The sequence below is a fragment of the Oncorhynchus masou genome, chromosome 8 (genome assembly GCF_036934945.1).
Source record: "Oncorhynchus masou masou isolate Uvic2021 chromosome 8, UVic_Omas_1.1, whole genome shotgun sequence".
Classification (NCBI taxonomy): Eukaryota; Metazoa; Chordata; class Actinopteri; order Salmoniformes; family Salmonidae; genus Oncorhynchus; species Oncorhynchus masou.
In genome coordinates, this window is record NC_088219.1 from 43,031,504 (window position 1) to 43,052,828 (window position 21,325).

At 45.0% G+C, this 21,325-nt stretch overlaps 1 pseudogene; it reads right to left on the reverse strand.

Annotated features, from left to right (window-relative positions):
* The window catches only part of LOC135543825 (endothelin-converting enzyme 2-like), a 58,584-nt pseudogene that overhangs the window by 26,191 nt on the left and 11,068 nt on the right, over positions 1-21,325 (reverse strand).

Genomic DNA, 21,325 nt, shown 5'->3' on the forward strand with positions numbered 1-21,325 from the left:
AGGCTCCATGAGTTGTGATACTAACCTTATTAAAACATATAGGACTATGGGCTAGGCTCCATGAGGTATGATACTAACCTTATAGGCCTATGGGCTAGACTACATGAGGTGTGATACTAATCTTATAGGACTATGGACTAGACTACATGAGGTGTGATACTAACCTTATTAAAACATATAGGACTATGGGCTAGGCTCCATGAGGTGTGATACTAACCTTATAGGCCTATGGGCTAGACTACATGAGGTGTGATACTAACCTTATTAAAACATATAGGACTATGGACTAGACTACATGAGGTGTGATACTAATCTTATAGGACTATGGACTAGACTACATGAGGTGTGATACTAACCTTATTAAAACATATAGGCCTATTGGCTAGGCTCCATGAGGTGTGATACTAACCTTATTAAAACATATAGGACTATGGACTAGACTACATGAGGTGTGATACTAACCTTATTAAAACATATAGGACTATGGACTAGACTACATGAGGTGTGATACTAATCTTATAGGACTATGGACTAGACTACATGAGGTGTGATACTAACCTTATTAAAACATATAGGCCTATTGGCTAGGCTCCATGAGCTGTGATACTAACCTTATCAAAACATATAGGCCTATTGGCTAGGCTCCATGAGGTGTGATACGAACCTTATCAAAACATATAGGCCTATTGGCTAGGCTCCATGAGGTGTGATACTAACCTTATTAAAACATATAGGCCTATGGGCTAGGCTCCATGAGGTGTGATACTAACCTTATCAAAACATATAGGCCTATTGGCTAGGCTCCATGAGGTGTGATACTAACCTTATTAAAACATATAGGCCTATGGGCTAGGCTCCATGAGCTGTGATACTAACCTTATCAAAACATATAGGCCTATTGGCTAGGCTCCATGAGGTGTGATACTAACCTTATTAAAACATATAGGCCTATGGGCTAGGCTCCATGAGGTGTGATACTAACCTTATCAAAACATATAGGCCTATTGGCTAGGCTCCATGAGGTGTGATACTAACCTTATCAAAACATATAGGCCTATTGGCTAGGCTCCATGAGGTGTGATACTAACCTTATCAAAACATATAGGCCTATGGGCTAGGCTCCATGAGGTGTGATACAAACCTTATTAAAACATATAGGCCTATGGGCTAGGCTCCATGAGGTGTGATACTAACCTTATCAAAACATATAGGCCTATGGGCTAGGCTCCATGAGGTGTGATACTAACCTTATTAAAACATATAGGCCTATTGGCTAGGCTCCATGAGGTGTGATACTAACCTTATTAAAACGTATAGGCCTATGGGCTAGGCTCCATGAGGTGTGATACTAACCTTATTAAAACATATAGGCCTATTGGCTAGGCTCCATGAGGTGTGATACTAACCTTATCAAAACATATAGGCCTATGGGCTAGGCTCCATGAGGTGTGATACTAACCTTATTAAAACATATAGGCCTATGGGCTAGACTACATGAGGTGTGATACTAACCTTATCAAAACATATAGGCCTATGGGCTAGGCTCCATGAGGTGTGATACTAACCTTATTAAAACATATAGGACTATGGGCTAGGCTCCATGAGGTGTGATACTAACCTTATAGGCCTATGGGCTAGACTACATGAGGTGTGATACTAACCTTATTAAAACATATAGGACTATGGACTAGACTACATGAGGTGTGATACTAATCTTATAGGACTATGGACTAGACTACATGAGGTGTGATACTAACCTTATTAAAACATATAGGCCTATTGGCTAGGCTCCATGAGGTGTGATACTAACCTTATTAAAACATATAGGACTATGGACTAGACTACATGAGGTGTGATACTAACCTTATTAAAACATATAGGACTATGGACTAGACTACATGAGGTGTAATACTAATCTTATAGGACTATGGACTAGACTACATGAGGTGTGATACTAACCTTATTAAAACATATAGGCCTATTGGCTAGGCTCCATGAGGTGTGATACTAACCTTATCAAAACATATAGGCCTATTGGCTAGGCTCCATGAGGTGTGATACGAACCTTATCAAAACATATAGGCCTATTGGCTAGGCTCCATGAGGTGTGATACTAACCTTATCAAAACATATAGGCCTATTGGCTAGCCTCCATGAGGTGTGATACTAACCTTATCAAAACATATAGGCCTATGGGCTAGGCTCCATGAGGTGTGATACTAACCTTATCAAAACATATAGGCCTATGGGCTAGGCTCCATGAGGTGTGATACTAACCTTATTAAAACGTATAGGCCTATGGGCTAGGCTCCATGAGGTGTGATACTAACCTTATTAAAACATATAGGCCTATTGGCTAGGCTCCATGAGGTGTGATACTAACCTTATCAAAACATATAGGCCTATGGGCTAGGCTCCATGAGGTGTGATACTAACCTTATTAAAACATATAGGCCTATGGGCTAGACTACATGAGGTGTGATACTAACCTTATCAAAACATATAGGCCTATGGGCTAGGCTCCATGAGGTGTGATACTAACCTTATTAAAACATATAGGCCTATGGGCTAGACTACATGAGGTGTGATACTAACCTTATCAAAACATATAGGCCTATGGGCTAGGCTCCATGAGGTGTGATACTAACCTTATTAAAACATATAGGCCTATGGGCTAGACTACATGAGGTGTGATACTAACCTTATTAAAACATATAGGCCTATTGGCTAGGCTCCATGAGGTGTGATACTAACCTTATCAAAACATATAGGCCTATGGGCTAGGCTCCATGAGGTGTGATACTAACCTTATTAAAACATATAGGCCTATGGGCTAGACTACATGAGGTGTGATACTAACCTTATCAAAACATATAGGCCTATTGGCTAGGCTCCATGAGGTGTGCGACTATGATCTGAAAAAGTCACACAAAAAAGGCATTTTCTTGCCTTAAAGCTGGGCATCATTCACAAGAGATAATATATTCATAGGGGCGGCAGGGTAGCCTAGTGGTTAGAACGTTGGGCTACTAACCGAAAGGTTGCAAGTTCAAATCACCAAGCTGCCGAGGTACAAATCTGTCGTTCTGCCCCTGAACAAGGCAGTTAACACACTGTTCCTAGGCTGTCATTGAAAATAAGAATTTGTTCTTAACTTATATGCCTAGTTAAATAAAATAGAGGAGATGGGCTAAAAGTGTCACCCATCAGACTATTCTTGATTTAATCTGGTTTTTACATATACTAAATAATATATGTCTGAAATGTGTTTTGATTTAGAATGCACCTGTCTCGAAACAGGGAGAGGGGGGATGAAATACAAATGGAGGATGCTTTCCCCGGGGTTCATTTTCATGCCAGCCAGATAGGCTACACTCCTGTTGTAAAGATAAGCAATGTGCTTAACATTAGGAAAGATGAGAAATAAATATAGTAGGCCTAGCCTATAGAAGGCTGATGGGATCCTCCTTTTAAAAGGCCACCACTCTGTTTTCTCAGGCAATTGCATAGCCGATAGAAATGTAGCGTAACATGAGGTCATGAAGTGATCGATTAGATTTTCGATTAGATTTTCATTGATGTCAGACTGATTAGAGCTACAATAGAATGCTGAGGACCAGGCAGTTAGCAAGTTTGGTAAGCTACTAATGGCCACCAGCAGCATCAGAGCTTGGAGAAGCCTATTTACCGTGACTAATTGGTCACATGGAATTTGACTATAGTTATGACTTGTGACTGCCAGTGTGGCAGTAATACGGTCATTGTAACAGCCTCATGCATGCATGCCTATGTGTGTGTGTGTGTGTGTGTGTGTGTGTGTGTGTGTGTGTGTGTGTGTGTGTGTGTGTGTGTGTGTGTGTGTGTTAGCCCATGTCTTTTAATTTAAAATAGACCCAAAGCCGGAGCAACTGACCTGGATGACGTTGCTATTGGAATTCTTGGGGTCCACACGGACTCTGACTGTGAAGAAGGGCTGGGCGCGGTAGGGGCCCGACACGGTCTTCAGCACCTCCATGAAGTTGTCCTTCTCCCAGGGCCCTGTGATGCTCCAGCCCCCTGTCTGAACACACACAGACCAAACAGAGGGACAAGTTCAGAGGCACAGATAAATGTATTACCTTTGGTCAGTTTTGCATTTTCCCCCACTAAGGAGAGGGGAACTGATTCCTAGATCTGTACCAGTGGAGGCTGGTGGGAGGAGCTATAGGAGGATGGGCTCATTGTAATGGCTGGACTAGAATAAATGGAATGGGATCAAAATACATCAAACATATGGGAACATCGTTTGACTCCGTTCCATTATTCCATTCCAGCTATTACAATGATCCTGTCCTCCTATAGCTCTGTCCCACCAGCCTCCACTGAGCTGTACCTAGGGACAAATTCTCCTCGGAGCATTGATTTCTCTACACTATAGTCAGAGCATTGTCTTCCGATTAATGGCTTCCATTAATCGCACAATAAAGGACTCCTACAGAGTTGCCGACACTATTCCTGTCCAGTGTGGAAATGCTCGTTTAGTTCCACCCTCCAAACAACATATGGCTACTTACAAATATTGATTAAATCGGGCATGCACATCTCCACCTTCCTCTGTGTGCACAGCCCATACGGTCTATGGCACAGCCCACACTTCATGAGTAAACAAAACAAAAAGGCCAGGGTCATGGTAGCGTCGCTAATCGCTACAGAGCACAGCTAGCTACGACAAGAGAGGACCATCCACTCTCCTCCTCCCTCTTCTGCAACGGAATTGAATGATCAACGATAAGCTCCACAATCTACTCCTTTCACCAATAAACCAGGTAGCTACCAGTAACTATTAGTACCTGTAACCAGAGCCATATATTTAGTGTAACGTTTTGAATATTGTTCTAATTCTAGACATTCGGTTACATAGCACTGTTTAAATATTCCCCATGTAATGTAAATGGGGAGCGAACGTGGCTGCCATAGAACGTTGAAGTGTCATGTACTGTAAAATGCATCATATTGAAACTGGCCCAACTCTAAATACATGGCTTTGCCTGTAAATCAAGTGCAGAGCTAGTTCATACAGGGATCCCGAGTACTGGCTTCCGCGATGCATCAGCTGACGTCGCACCAATCATATTCTACAAACACTCCTGCCTTAATATGGTCGTCTATATTTAGCTGATCAGTTTTCCTCACTCATTCTGTGCTGCCTCCACTGCTGTTGGGTGCTCGTTAGGAGCTGCTAGGAGCTGGTGTTCTTGGTGACATGCTAATGCTGTAGCATGCATGTCTGTGTTCTGCTAGTTCTAATTGTTTGCTTCTGTTCCACAGTGGTGTTTGACACTCGCCTGGGTTGTGCATGTGCTTTATGTTGCCATGTTTGGCGGGTTTCGCCGTGTTCTTTGACCGGTCTCTGTGGCTTGGTATTCTTTCAATGCAGCAACATTATGTAGCTAATGGTACTGCATTACGGAAAGCCAAAAGGTTCAAAGTACTTAATTATCTGCATCAATAGTTTTAGGTCTTGCATTTTATCAATTTTTTTACTCATTTTTCATGCATTTTACATAGGTAGTCCTAGTCCCTCAGTCGTTAGTTCTACCAGTAGTAATTACTGTAGCAACAGCATAATCCCATTCATATGCTATGCTATATATGCTAGTATAACAATGTTTTACTGTTTTACATGGATAAGCAGGCATCATCGCTGATATGACTTGTATTCACAATGTTCTAAATATAACTTCAAAGCTATCATGTTCCCATGTCTTGTGCCCAACTTCATCTTCCTTATTTGGATTTTAAAATGTTGGGGTGCAGTCCAATATTAGAAGCTATCTCAGTGGCGTGATTACGGCGGAGTGTAGATTTTCATTTACAAAGATGGCAGGTTAATCTTGCCAAGGGCTGTGGCTTCCACACATGGCATACAAGCCACTGATGCAGACCTTTGGAACATCTACAGCCTAATAAATCCATGTACTATAGCCTACGCCTTCACATAAATTCCATTATTTTAGACAGGTCAAAAGCATGATATGAAATAAATGTCGTCTGTTCGGTCCCGATCTGGCTATTTTAAATGGCTGTGGGCGACACTAGTTAATTTAGCAGACAAGATTTGCTTAGAATTCCGTGGCATTTTATAGTATGAAGAATACAATTGAATAAAATAGAAAAGATATTTTCTCCAAACGATTTGAGGGAGTGCACACATGCAGTTATTCTGTATTGAGCGATTAACAAAGAAATAGGTAGTTCTATATGCTTAATGTAGAGTTATTAATGTAACTTTAGTTGTGATACAAACATTGAGCTAAATGTTTTGATTGTTAATACATTGTTAATACATTATAAGGCTGCATAATCTGACTAATGATGATTGGGGAAAAAAAGTCAGCATGAGCTCTGCTTTTTTTGCGCAGGCTGTACACACTACATTAGTCTCTCATTCACAATTTGACAAGCACTTGATAATGCTTAGAATTTCCCAGCGGCATCCCCTGGGAAATTGTGTGGCTGTAATCCACCCAAAAAGAATCCGTGGTCGTTGTGCCCTTCTCACTGCACTCAATCACACGGCTCTCTCACAGGCTACCAGTGAAGACAGACACGTCGGGGACACAACTGCGCGCGTCCTTATCCAATTCCGAGGAACATATTGAAGATATTGAAAAGAACTGTCCACATTTACTTTTCGTCAGCCAACAAGATGAGTAGACCTAACGAACAGCAAAAGCACTAGCCTATGTCAATCTACTATCCCCCATAGTGCAAAAGTTAACCTATTCTGTGTGAGAAATAGATATTCCAAACATAGTATGGGACAGTTGTGGGATGCAATTGATCCCAAATGAATACAACCACTAATATCAAAAAACCTTGACACAACAGATCAAAACGTTTAGCTTTAAGTGTTGATAAACTATTAGGCTAGCACTTCACATTATAAGCGCAGCAATGCGCACATGGTAGTAGGCTATAAACGCAACTGTTCCATTAGCAGGAAAACACCATTCTCAAAAGTGACAGCAAATACATTTATGCACGTAATGCTTTTATTATAAAGGTGCATTTTCATAGTGAAAATGATCTTCCCCAAACTTGAAACTCACGCGCTGCTTATGTATTCCAGTTAGGCTCTACACCCCTTGTAAAGTGGATTAAGGTAATTCATTTTAAGCAGTTAGCAGTTATTTGGCCAATTTAGTTGTTATAGTTGTGATACGCTGCTGCTGCTACTCTCTGTTTATCATATATGCATAGTTATTTTAACTATACACTCATGTACATACTGCCTCAATTGGGCCGACCAACCAGTGCTCCCGCACATTGGCTACCGGGCTATCTGCATTATGTCCCGCCACCCACCACCCACCAACCCCTCTTTTACACTACTGCTACGCTCTGTTCATCATATATGCATCGTCACTTTAACCATATCTACATACGACCTCAATCAGCCTGACTAACCAGTGTCTGTATATAGCCCCTCTACTGTATATAGCCCCTCTACTGTATATAGCCCCTCTACTGTTATAGCCTCTCTCCTGTATATAGCCCCTCTACTGTTATAGCCTCTCTACTGTATATAGCCTCTCTACTGTATATAGCCTCTCTACTGTATATAGCTTCTCTACTGTATATAACCTCTACTGTATATAGCCTCTCTACTGTATATAGCCCCTCTACTGTATATAGCCTCTCTACTGTATATAGCCTGTCTTTTTACTGTTGTTTTATTTCTTTACTTACCCATTGTTCACCTAATATCTTTTTATGCACTATTGGTTAGAGCTTAAGTATTTCACTGTATTCGTGCTGTATTCGGTGCACGTGACAAACGGTGCACGTGACAAACGGTGCACGTGATTTGATACAATCCTTATCAGAACATATAGGTCCTAGGCTACATGAGGTGTGAAACTATGATTTAAAAACGTCACCCCCCCCCCAAAAAGACATTGTTTCTTATGCTGGGCATCATCCACAGGTGATTATATATAATTCACAAGTAATAGGTTAATATTGTCACCTATCAGTCTATTCTTGATTTAATCTGGTTTTTACATATACTAAATAATATATATGTTTGGATTTAGAATGGACTACTATCAAAACAGGGGCAACGGGGAAAATGAAATGTCATCGATGCACTTAAATAGAACATGGAGGTAGCGTTCTCGTGGTTAATGTTTGTGTAGGCTATACTCCTGTTGTAAATATAAGCAATGTGTTTAACCCTTTGACACGTATGATCACGTATTTGTGATCATTGAAGAGTGGTTCCTGCAGCGCATGATGCAACAAACGCATCTAAACAGCATTGTCGGAAAAGCATCTGTTTTGTACTGATGGGGAAGAAAGGTCTTCAAATTTATTCCTCAAATTAACCTTTTATTAAAAAATGCAAACTTCATCATTCAAACTAGAGGTCGACCGATTAATCGGAATGGCTGATGAATTAGGGCCGATTTCAAGTTTTCATAACAATCGGAAATCGTTTAAAAAAAATAAAAAATGTACAACTTTATTTACATTTACATTTGACATTTAAGTCATTTGGCAGACGCTCTTATCCAGAGCGACTTACAAATTGGTGAATTCACCTTATGACATCCAGTGGAACAGCCACTTTACAATAGTGCATCTAAATCATTTAAGGGGGGGGTGAGAAGGATTACTTTATCCTATCCTAGGTATTCCTTAAAGAGGTGGGGTTTCAGGTGTCTCCGGAAGGTGGTGATTGACTCCGCTGTCCTGGCGTCGTGAGGGAGTTTGTTCCACCATTGGGGGGCCAGAGCAGCGAACAGTTTTGACTGGGCTGAGCGGGAACTGTACTTCCTCAGTGGTAGGGAGGCGAGCAGGCCAGAGGTGGATGAACGCAGTGCCCTTGTTTGGGTGTAGGGCCTGATCAGAGCCTGGAGGTACTGCGGTGCCGTTCCCCTCACAGCTCCGTAGGCAAGCACCATGGTCTTGTAGCGGATGCGAGCTTCAACTGGAAGCCAGTGGAGAGAGCGGAGGAGCGGGGTGACGTGAGAGAACTTGGGAAGGTTGAACACCAGACGGGCTGCGGCGTTCTGGATGAGTTGTAGGGGTTTAATGGCACAGGCAGGGAGCCCAGCCAACAGCGAGTTGCAGTAATCCAGACGGGAGATGACAAGTGCCTGGATTAGGACCTGCGCCGCTTCCTGTGTGAGGCAGGGTCGTACTCTGCGGATGTTGTAGAGCATGAACCTACAGGAACGGGCCACCGCCTTGATGTTAGTTGAGAACGACAGGGTGTTGTCCAGGATCACGCCAAGGTTCCTAGCGCTCTGGGAGGAGGACACAATGGAGTTGTCAACCGTGATGGCGAGATCATGGAACAGGCAGTCCTTCCCCGGGAGGAAGAGCAGCTCCGTCTTGCCGAGGTTCAGCTTGAGGTGGTGATCCGTCATCCACACTGATATGTCTGCCAGACATGCAGAGATGCGATTCGCCACCTGGTCATCAGAAGGGGAAAGGAGAAGATTAATTGTGTGTCGTCTGCATAGCAATGATAGGAGAGACCATGTGAGGTTATGACAGAGCCAAGTGACTTGGTGTATAGCGAGAATAGGAGAGGGCCTAGAACAGAGCCCTGGGGGACACCAGTGGTGAGAGCGCGTGGCGAGGAGACAGATTCTCGCCACGCCACCTGGTAGGAGCGACCTGTCAGGTAGGACGCAATCCAAGCGTGGGCCGCGCCGGAGATGCCCAACTCGGAGAGGGTGGAGAGGAGGATCTGATGGTTCACAGTATCGAAGGCAGCCGATAGGTCTAGAAGGATGAGAGCAGAGGAGAGAGAGTTAGCTTTAGCAGTGCGGAGCGCCTCCGTGATACAGAGAAGAGCAGTCTCAGTTGAATGACTAGTCTTGAAACCTGACTGATTTGGATCAAGAAGGTCATTCTGAGAGAGATAGCGGGAGAGCTGGCCAAGGACGGCACGTTCAAGAGTTTTGGAGAGAAAAGAAAGAAGGGATACTGGTCTGTAGTTGTTGACATCGGAGGGATCGAGTGTAGGTTTTTTCAGAAGGGGTGCAACTCTCGCTCTCTTGAAGACGGAAGGGACGTAGCCAGCGGTCAGGGATGAGTTGATGAGCGAGGTGAGGTAAGGGAGAAGGTCTCCGGAAATTGTCTGGAGAAGAGAGGAGGGGATAGGGTCAAGCGGGCAGGTTGTTGGGCGGCCGGCCGTCACAAGAAGCGAGATTTCATCTGGAGAGAGAGGGGAGAAAGAGGTCAGAGCACAGGGTAGGGCAGTGTGAGCAGAACCAGCGGTGTCGTTTGACTTAGCAAACGAGGATCGGATGTCGTCGACCTTCTTTTCAAAATGGTTGACGAAGTCATCTGCAGAGAGGGAGGAGGGGGGGGAGGAGGATTCAGGAGGGAGGAGAAGGTGGCAAAGAGCTTCCTAGGGTTAGAGGCAGATGCTTGGAATTTAGAGTGGTAGAAAGTGGCTTTAGCAGCAGAGACAGAGGAGGAAAATGTAGAGAGGAGGGAGTGAAAGGATGCCAGGTCCGCAGGGAGGCGAGTTTTCCTCCATTTCCGCTCGGCTGCCCGGAGCCCTGTTCTGTGAGCTCGCAATGAGTCGTCGAGCCACGGAGCGGGAGGGGAGGACCGAGCCGGCCTGGAGGATAGGGGACATAGAGAGTCAAAGGATGCAGAAAGGGAAGAGAGGAGGGTTGAGGAGGCAGAATCAGGAGATAGGTTGGAGAAGGTTTGAGCAGAGGGAAGAGATGATAGGATGGAAGAGGAGAGAGTAGCGGGGGGAGAGAGAGCGAAGGTTGGGACGGCGCGGTACCATCCGAGTAGGGGCAGTGTGGGAAGTGTTGGATGAGAGCGAGAGGGAAAAGGATACAAGGTAGTGGTCGGAGACTTGGAGGGGAGTTGCGATGAGGTTAGTGGAAGAACAGCATCTAGTAAAGATGAGGTCGAGCGTATTGCCTGCCTTGTGAGTAGGGGGGGGGGGGTGAGAGGGTGAGGTCAAAAGAGGAGAGGAGTGGAAAGAAGGAGGCAGAGAGGAATGAGTCAAAGGTAGACGTGGGGAGGTTAAAGTCGCCCAGGACTGTGAGAGGTGAGCCGTCCTCAGGAAAGGAGCTTAACAAGGCATCAAGCTCATTGATGAACTCTCAGAGGGAACCTGGAGGGCGATAAATGATAAGGATGTTAAGCTTGAAAGGGCTGGTAACTGTGACAGCATGGAATTCAAAGGAGGCGATAGACAGATGGGTAAGGGGAGAAAGAGAGAATGACCACTTGGGAGAGATGAGGATCCCGGTGCCACCACCCCGCTGACCAGAAGCTCTCGGGGTGTGCGAGAACACGTGGGCGAACGAAGAGAGAGCAGTAGGAGTAGCAGTGTTATCTGTGGTGATCCATGTTTCCGTCAGTGCCAAGAAGTCGAGGGACTGGAGGGAGGCATAGGCTGAGATGAACTCTGCCTTGTTGGCTGCAGATCGGCAGTTCCAAAGGCTACCGGAGACCTGGAACTCCACGTGGGTCGTGCACGCTGGGACCACCAGATTAGGGTGGCCGCGGCCACGCGGTGTGGAGCGTTTGTATGGTCTGTGCAGAGAGGAGAGAACAGGGATAGATAGACACATAGTTGACAGGCTACAGAAGAGGCTACGCCAATGCAAAGGAGATTGGAATGACAAGTGGACTACACATCTCGAATGTTCAGAAAGTTAAGCTTACGTAGCAAGAATCTTATTGACTAAAATGATTGAAATGATACAGTACTGCTGGAGTAGGCTAGCTGGCAGTGGCTGCGTTGTTGACTTTGTAGGCTAGCTGGCAGTGGCTGCGTTGTTGACACTACACTAATCAAGTCGTTCCGTTGAGTGTAATAGTTTCTACAGTGCTGCTATTTGGGGGCTAGCTGGCTAGCTAGCAGTGTTGATTACGTTACGTTACGTTGAAAGAACGACAATAGCTGGCTAGCTAGCCTAGAAAATCGCTCTAGACTACACAATTGTCTTTGATACACAGACGGCTATGTAGCTAGCTAGCTACGATCAAACAAATCAAACCGTTGTACTGTAATGAAGTGAAATGAAAATGTGATACTACCTGTGGAGCAAAGCGGAATGTTAACCGGGTTGTTGAAGTTCTATTCGGTAGACGTTGGCTAGCTGTTGGCTAGCTAGCTAGCAGTATCTCCTACGTTAAGGACGACAAATAGCTGGCTAGCTAACCTCGGTAAATTAAGATAATCACTCTAAGTCTACACACTCTAAACTACACAATTATCTTGGATACGAAGACAGCAAAGACAACTATGTAGCTAGCTAACACTACACTAATCAAGTCGTTCAGTTGAGTGTAATAGTTTCTACAGTGCTGGTATTCGGTAGACGGTGGACGTTAGCTAGCTGCTGGGCAGATAGCAGTGTAGACTACGTTAGGACGACGAAATACGATAATTACGCAATTATCTTTGATACAAAGACGGCTATGTAGCTAGCTAAGAAGAAATTGCTAAGATTAGACAAATCAAACCGTTGTACTATAATGAAATGTAATGAAAAGTTATACTACCTGCGGACCGAAGTGTAGATGCGACCGCTCGCTCCAACCCGGAAGTAGTGTTTAACTAGGCAAGTCAGTTAAGAACACATTCTTATTTACAATGACGGCCTAAGAACAGTGGGTTAACTGCCTTGTTCAGGGGCAGAACGACAGATTTTTACCTTGTCAGCTCTGGGATTCAATCTTGCAACCTTACGATTAACTAGTCCAACACTCCAACGCACCTGCCTTACATTGCACTCGACGAGGAGCCTGCCTGTTACGCGAATGCAGTAATAAGCCAAGGTAAGTTGCTAGCTAGCATTAAACTTATCTTATAAAAAACAATCATAATCACTAGTAATATTATCAACCATGTGTAGTTATCTAGTGTCCTGCGTTGCATATAATTGATGCAGTGCGCATTCGCGAAAAAGGACTGTCGTTGCTCCAACGTGTACCTAACCATAAACATCAATGCCTTTCTTAAAATCAATACACAAGTAAATATTTTTAAACCTGCATATTTAGTTAATATTGCCTGCTAACATGAATTTCTTTTAACTTGGAAAATTGTGTCACTTCTCTTGCAACAGAGTCAGTGTATATGCAGCAGTTTGGGCCGCCTGGCTCGTTGCGAACTGTGTGAAGACTATTTTTTCCTAACAAAGACAGCCAACTTCGCCAAACGGGATGATTTAACAAAAGCACATTTGCGAAAAAAGCACAATCGTTGCACGACTGTACCTAACCATAAACATCAATGCCTTTCTTAAAATCAATACACAGAAGTATATATATTTTAAACCTGTATATTTAGTTAAAAGAAATCCAGGTTAGCAGGCAATATTAGCCAGGTGAAATTGTGTCACTTCTCTTGCGTTCATTGCAACCAGAGTCAGGGTATATGCAACAGTTTGGGCCGCCTGGCTCGTTGCGAACTAATTTGCCAGTTATTATGACATAACATTGAAGGTTGTGCAATGTAACAGGAATATTTAGACTTATGGATGCCACCCGTTAGATAAAACACGGAACGGTTTTGTATTTGACTGAAAGAATAAATGTTTTGTTTTCAAGATGATAGTTTCCGGATTCGACCATATTAATGACCTAAGGCTCGTATTTCTGTGTGTTATTATGTTATAATTAAGTCTAAGATTTGATAGAGCAGTCTGACTGAGCGATGGTAGGCACCAGAAGGCTCGTAAGCATTCATTCAAACAGCACTTTCATGCGATGCTTCAAGCATTGCGCTGTTTATGACATCAAGCCTATCAACTCCTGAGATTAGGCTGGTGTAACCAATGTGAACTGGCTAGCTAGTTAGTGGGGTGCTCGCTAACAGCGTTTCAAACGTCACTCGCTCTGAGACTTGGAGTAGATGTTCCCCTTGCTCTGCATGGGTAACGCTGCTTCGAGGGTGGCTGTTGTCATTGTGTTCCTGGTTCGAGCCCAGGTAGGAGTGAGGAGAGGGACGGAAGCTATACTGTTACACTGGCAATACTAAAGTGCCTATAAGAACATCCAATAGTCAAAGGTATATGAAATACAAATGGTATAGAGGGAAATAGTCCTATAATAACTACAACCTAAAACTTCTTACCTGGGAATATTGAAGACTCATGTTAAAAGGAACCACCAGCTTTCATATGTTCTCATGTTCTGAGCAAGGAACTGAAACGTTAGCTTTTTTATACTGGCACATATTGCTCTTTTACTTTCTTCTTTTACTTTGTTTTTGCATTATTTAAACATGTTTCATCATTTATTTGAGGCTAAATTGATTTTGTCGTATTTTATTAAGTTAAAATAAGTGTTCATTCAGTATTGTTGTAATTGTTGTAATTGTCCTGTGTGGCTCAGTCGGTAGAGCATGGCGCTTGCAACGCCAAGCGTCGTGGGTTCGATTCCCGCTGGGGCCACCCATATGTAAAAGTAGTGGCCTCAGCCGACTTGTAAGTCGCTTTGGACAAAAGCGTCTGCTAAATGGGATTTATTATTATTATTATTATATATTATTATTATATATATTATTACAAATAAATAAAAATAAATAAAATACATTAAAAAAATTTTTTAAAAAATCGGCCGATTTAATTGGTATCGGCTTTTTTTGGTCCTCCAATAATCGGTGTCGGCGTTGAAAGATCATAATCGATCGACCTCTAATCCAAACATAACACAGAACACATCCACAGCTACTCATTCCATAAACCAGTCTAAATACCAGGTTGCACTGACAAAGCAAACATAAGTTACTGACCTAACAGCTAGACCTGTTTACAATGTACGACATCTCTGGTGAGCACAAGGGAGAAATTAAATATTGTTTCGAATAGAGATGGGTGTCAGCTAAGCTAACAGTATAGATCATGGGTGGGCAACTCCAGTACGAGGGCCTGATTGGCGTCACACTTTTTCTCCATCCCTAACAAACACAGCTGATTAATCATATGGCATTCGAAAGTGAAGATCATGATTAGGTGATTATTGGAGTCAGGTGTGTTAGCTGGCGCTGGGTCAAAACTGTGACACCAATCAGGCCCTCGGACTGGAATTGTCCACCCCTGGTATAGAAGGGATGCGATAAGAGGGTTTGTGACAAAGTAGGAGGGGCTCCTAGATTCAAACCCATGTGGTCTCGAGCATAATGTGTTAATGACATTGAATCATGGAGTGCGTGGTTGTCTCCCAAGAATATCTCCTTTCTCATGAAGTGTGCACTCGTTCATTACTCCCCACGATTGTAAAAGCACTGGATTGGTGTAGGCATAAAAGCACTGGATTGGTGTAGGCATAAAAGAGGGAGTTTCTATTTACCATTTCCTTTCAAATCCGTGAAGGATTTGCACACTTTGGCAGAAAGCGGAGATCATTAGGAGGTAACCTGAGTGTATTTGAATGTATTTGCGTGTGAAGGAGCGGGGACTGAAGCAAAACTGACCTTTGTGATGAGGTCAATAAGGGGCGTGGCTCCCAGCTCCTCAATGTGCTGCTCATTGAGACAGGACAGATAGTAGAACTGACCTTTGTGATGAGGTCAATAAGGGGCGTGGCTCCCAGCTCCTCAATGTGCTGCTCATTGAGACAGGACAGATAGTAGAACTGACCTTTGTGATGAGGTCAATAAGGGCGTGGCTCCCAGCTCCTCAATGTGCTGCTCATTGAGACAGGACAAATAGTAGAACTGACCTTTGTGATGAGGTCAATAAGGGGCGTGGCTCCCAGCTCCTCAATGTGCTGCTCATTGAGACAGGACAGATAGTAGAACTGACCTTTGTGATGAGGTCAATAAGGGGCGTGGCTCCCAGCTCCTCAATGTGCTGCTCATTGAGACAGGACAGATAGTAGAACTGACCTTTGTGATGAGGTCAATAAGGGGCGTGGCTCCCAGCTCCTCAATGTGCTGCTCATTGAGACAGGACAGATAGTAGAACTGACCTTTGTGATGAGGTCAATAAGGGGCGTGGCTCCCAGCTCCTCAATGTGCTGCTCATTGAGACAGGACAGATAGTAGAACTGAGTCTTCCTCTCCGCCGCGCTGCTGGAGTTGAAAGTGACGTTCTCTGAAGGAGGAGAGAAAAGAGGAGTAGGTTTTGATTAGGTGCGTTGACCGAAAATTCTAAACTGATGCTACCCGAGCCTGATGAGCCATACATTAAAAATACATTTTGTAATCAAAGCCCAAATGATTGTGTCTTTATTCAATACATATATGATATAAAGGAAAGGGAGATACCTAGTCAGTTGTCCAACAATGTGTCTTCCGCATTTAACCCAACCCCTCTGAATCAGACAGAGCCAGTAGGCTACTGCGCATTACACACGACAGAAAAACAAAAGCCCATAGATGTAGCTAGCTACAGTAAATGGGTCAATGAATTAAACAGTGTGGACTGTATGATATGACTGGAATTACACACCTCGTTCAAACCATGCTAAAGCTAAGAGAACATGTGATTCTGGTGCAGCACGTGGCCTATAAAGTTACAAGTAAGCTATAGGCTAGAGACTTTGATTTTAATATGGCCTCTGTATAATTAGTAGGCTGACGCATATATACACACACACACTATATACAAAAGTATGTGGACACCCCTTCAATTTAGTGGATTCGGCTATTTCAGCAACATCCGTTGCTGACAGGTGTATTACAAATCGAGCACACAGCCAAGCAACGTCAGCACAGAGCCCTGACCTCAACTCCATCGAACACCTTTGGGATGAAATTGGAACATCAACTGCGAACCAGGCCTAATTGCCCAACATCAGCACCAAAACCCACTAATACTATTGTGGCTGAATGAAAATCTGAAACGGTCCACCCACACAGACAGTGAAGGCTCAACAGCGAGGTCTTTCACCACAGGAGGCTGGAGAAATCCATCTTGGCCCCTAACGCCCTCAAACTTTTACAGATGCACAATTGAGAGCATCCTGTCGGACTGTATCACCGCCTGGTACGGCAACTGCACCACCCACAACCGCAGGGCTCTCCAGAGGGTGGTGCGGTCTGCCCAACGCATCACCGGGAGCAAAATACCTGCCCTCCAGGACACCTACACCACACGATTTCACAGGAATCTCAGAAATCGTCAACCACCCGAGCCACTGCCTGTTCACCTCGCTATCATCCAGAAGGCGAGGTCAGTACAGGTGCATCAAAGCTGCTTTACGCCTTTCTCAAACCCTGAGCATTCGGAAGTAATGGCTAAACTTAAGTTTTAAATTCCCTTTTGCAGAGTTTGAATGACAGCTAAGACACGGCACCACATGGCGTAATTAAAACGTCAAGCAATGGCGTAATTCTGTCACTGCAGTCAAGCCATGGATTGGTGATTTATTTGGAGACTGGGTTGCAACAAAAGCAGGAGAAATGGTATATGACAAGTGTCTATGTTTACAGTATGTTGACATGCCTGTGTGTTCGTGTGTGTGTGCGTGCATGTTTCGAGAGTTTCAAGTTCCTTGGTGTCCACATCAAACTATCATGGTCCAAACACACCAAGAAAGTCGTGAAGAGGGCACGACAACGCCTTTTCAGGAAAGTGAAAGGATTTGGCATGGGTCCTCAGATCCTCAACAGTACTACAGTTGCAATATCGAGAGCATCCTGACCAGTTGTATCACCGCACCTGGTGTAGCAACTGCTCGGCATCTGACCGTAAGGCGCTACAGAGGGTAGTGCGAAGGGCCAAGTACATCACTGGGTCCAAGCTTCCTAACATCCAGGACCTATATACTAGGTGGTGTCAGAGGAAGGCCCCCAAAAATTGTCAAAGACTCCAGTCACCCAAGTCAGACTGTTTTCTCTGCTACCGCACAGCAAGTTGTGCCGGAACGCCAAGTCTAGGTCCAAAACGCTCCAGCTTCTACCCTCAAGACATAAAACTGCTGTAAGAATATTTCTTTATTAAATACACAATGCAGAGGATGAGGTCAAGAGAACTAACAATCAATGGAAATAGTGTTTTTTCTGTCATATCAATGGGTCAGAGAATTTCAGAGAATTTCAGTCTGGGACCCTTAGCAAGTTCTCATTGGTCCAAATTGTTTATACATTGAACCTGAAATAGGATACTTGTTATTTGGCCATTGGCCCAGTTTTATTTCAAGGAATTCTAAATTGGTCAACCACAGGCTAGGGCTGGGTTATAAAACTACATCCTGTCCCTTTGTTCCGTGGAGAGAATCACTGAGGACAGGGGAGCATGAACATTTACCTCCCCTCATGATTGGTTCTCTATGAAAAAACCTATTTCCGCCCCCTGTTTTGCTTTGTGGTCTGTGTTAACATCAACTGCTAACACTGAAAAATGTATCAAAGGGCCACTCGGACTATTTCAATTGACACCCCCACCCCAAAGGTTAAACGAAAAAGTTGTTTACTTTAGTATATTTAGTAAATATTTTCTTAAAAGTGCATTGTTGGTTAAGGGCTTGTAAGTGAGCATGTCAGGGTAAGGTCTACACATTCTGCAGATAACATTTAATGTGTATGCTTGCGTGTGTGTGTGTACATGACTTTGGTTCCAACTCACCCAGCAGGTGTTTGAGGACAGCCTGGTTCCGGTCTCAGACGCTGTTGAAGGTGCTCCAACCAGAGCGTCCGTCGGGGAGAGGGTTCTTGCGGACCCAACCCCCGCAGGCGTACTGGTAGAAGTCCTGGCAGGGGTCAGCGCTGCGGTCCAGGCCCTCTACGATCTTACTGGCCACCGTGAAACAGGCCTTGGTCAGACACGGGCTTGGTCTTGTGTAAAGGTAGAAAAAAGCCTTCTGTAACGCTCTACTTAAAGCCTGGGCATATAATGCTTAATGGTGTGGTTATAATGGATTGTCACAAGACTTTTGTAGGATCCCATTATTTTTATTTTGTTTAACCAGGAAAAAGCCCATTGAGACCCAGAGTCTCTTTTTCAAGGGAGACCTGGCCAAGGCAACAACAATCAATACATTACATAATCAAAACATACAACAATACAACAAGATCCAGCCAGGGGACTTTAAGTAGCAACCACCCAGCAGACCATGTATGGTAACTGCTGGTGGTGAAGGACACCAGACTACAGAGGGAGTTTACCTGCTGGTGGGGAAGGAGACCAGACTACAGGGGTAAAGAGGGAGTTTACCTGCTGCTGGTGAAGGAGACCAGACTACAGAGGGAGTTTACCTGCTGGTGGTGAAGGAGACCAGACTACAGAGGGAGTTTACCTGCTGGTGGTGAAGGAGACCAGACTACAGAGGGAGTTTACCTGCTGGTGGTGAAGGAGACCAGACTACAGAGGGAGTTTACCTGCTGGTGGTGAAGGACACCAGACTACAGAGGGAGTTTACCTGCTGGTGGTGAAGGAGACCAGACTACAGAGGTAAAGAGGGAGTTTACCTGCTGCTGGTGAAGGAGACCAGACTACAGAGGGAGTTTACCTGCTGGTGGTGAAGGAGACCAGACTACAGAGGGAGTTTACCTGCTGGTGGTGAAGGAGACCAGACTACAGAGGGAGTTTACCTGCTGGTGGTGAAGGAGACCAGACTACAGAGGGAGTTTACCTGCTGGTGGTGAAGGAGACCAGACTACAGAGGGAGTTTACCTGCTGGTGGTGAAGGAGACCAGACTACAGGGGGAGTTTACCTGCTGGTGGTGAAGGAGACCAGACTACAGAGGGAGTTTACCTGCTGGTGGTGAAGGAGACCAGACTACAGAGGGAGTTTACCTGCTGGTGGGGAAGGAGACCAGACTACAGAGGGAGTTTACCTGCTGGGGGTGAAGGAGACCAGACTACAGAGGGAGTTTACCTGCTGGTGGTGAAGGAGACCAGACTACAGAGGGAGTTTACCTGCTGGTGGTGAAGGAGACCAGACTACAGAGGGAGTTTACCTGCTGGTGGTGAAGGAGACCAGACTACAGAGGGAGTTTACCTGCTGGTGGTGTAGGAGACCAGACTACAGAGGGAGTTTACCTGCTGGTGGTGAAGGACACCAGACTACAGAGGGAGTTTACCAGCTGGTGGTGAAGGAGACCAGACTACAGAGGGAGTTTACCTGCTGGTGGGGAAGGAGACCAGACTACAGAGGGAGTTTACCTGCTGGTGGGGAAGGAGACCAGACTACAGAGGTAAAGAGGGAGTTTACCTGGTGGTGGTGAAGGAGACCAGACTACAGAGGGAGTTTACCTGCTGGTGGTGAAGGAGACCAGACTACAGAGGGAGTTTACCTGCTGGTGGTGAAGGAGACCAGACTACAGAGGGAGTTTACCTGCTGGTGGTGAAGGAGACCAGACTACAGAGGGAGTTTACCTGCTGGTGGTGAAGGAGACCAGTCTACAGAGGGAGTTTACCTGCTGGTGGTGAAGGAGACCAGACTACAGAGGGAGTTTACCTGCTGGTGGTGAAGGAGACCAGACTACAGAGGGAGTTTACCTGCTGGTGGTGAAGGAGACCAGACTACAGAGGTAAAGAGGGAGTTTACCTGGTGGTGGTGAAGGAGACCAGACTACAGAGGGAGTTTACCTGCTGGTGGTGAAGGAGACCAGACTACAGAGGGAGTTTACCTGCTGGTGGTGAAGGAGACCAGACTACAGAGGGAGTTTACCTGCTGGTGGGGAAGGAGACCAGACTACAGAGGGAGTTTACCTGCTGGTGGTGAAGGAGACCAGACTACAGAGGTAAAGAGGGAGTTTACCTGCTGGTGGTGAAGGAGACCAGACTACAGAGGTAAAGAGGGAGTTTACCTGCTGGTGGTGAAGGAGACCAGACTACAGAGGGAGTTTACCTGCTGGTGGGGAAGGAGACCAGACTACAGAGGTAAAGAGGGAGTTTACCTGGTGGTGGTGAAGGACACCAGACTACAGAGGGAGTTTACCTGCTGGTGGTGTAGGAGACCAGACTACAGAGGGAGTTTACCTGCTGGTGGTGAAGGAGACCAGACTACAGAGGGAGTTTACCTGCTGGTGGTGAAGGAGACCAGACTACAGAGGGAGTTTACCTGCTGGTGGTGAAGGAGACCAGACTACAGAGGGAGTTTACCTGCTGGTGGTGAAGGAGACCAGTCTACAGAGGGAGTTTACCTGCTGGTGGTGAAGGAGACCAGACTACAGAGGGAGTTTACCTGCTGGTGGTGAAGGAGACCAGACTACAGAGGGAGTTTACCTGCTGGTGGTGAAGGAGACCAGACTACAGAGGTAAAGAGGGAGTTTACCTGCTGGTGGGGAAGGAGACCAGACTACAGAGGGAGTTTACCTGCTGGTGGGGAAGGAGACCAGACTACAGGGGGAGTTTACCTGCTGGTGGTGAAGGAGACCAGACTACAGAGGGAGTTT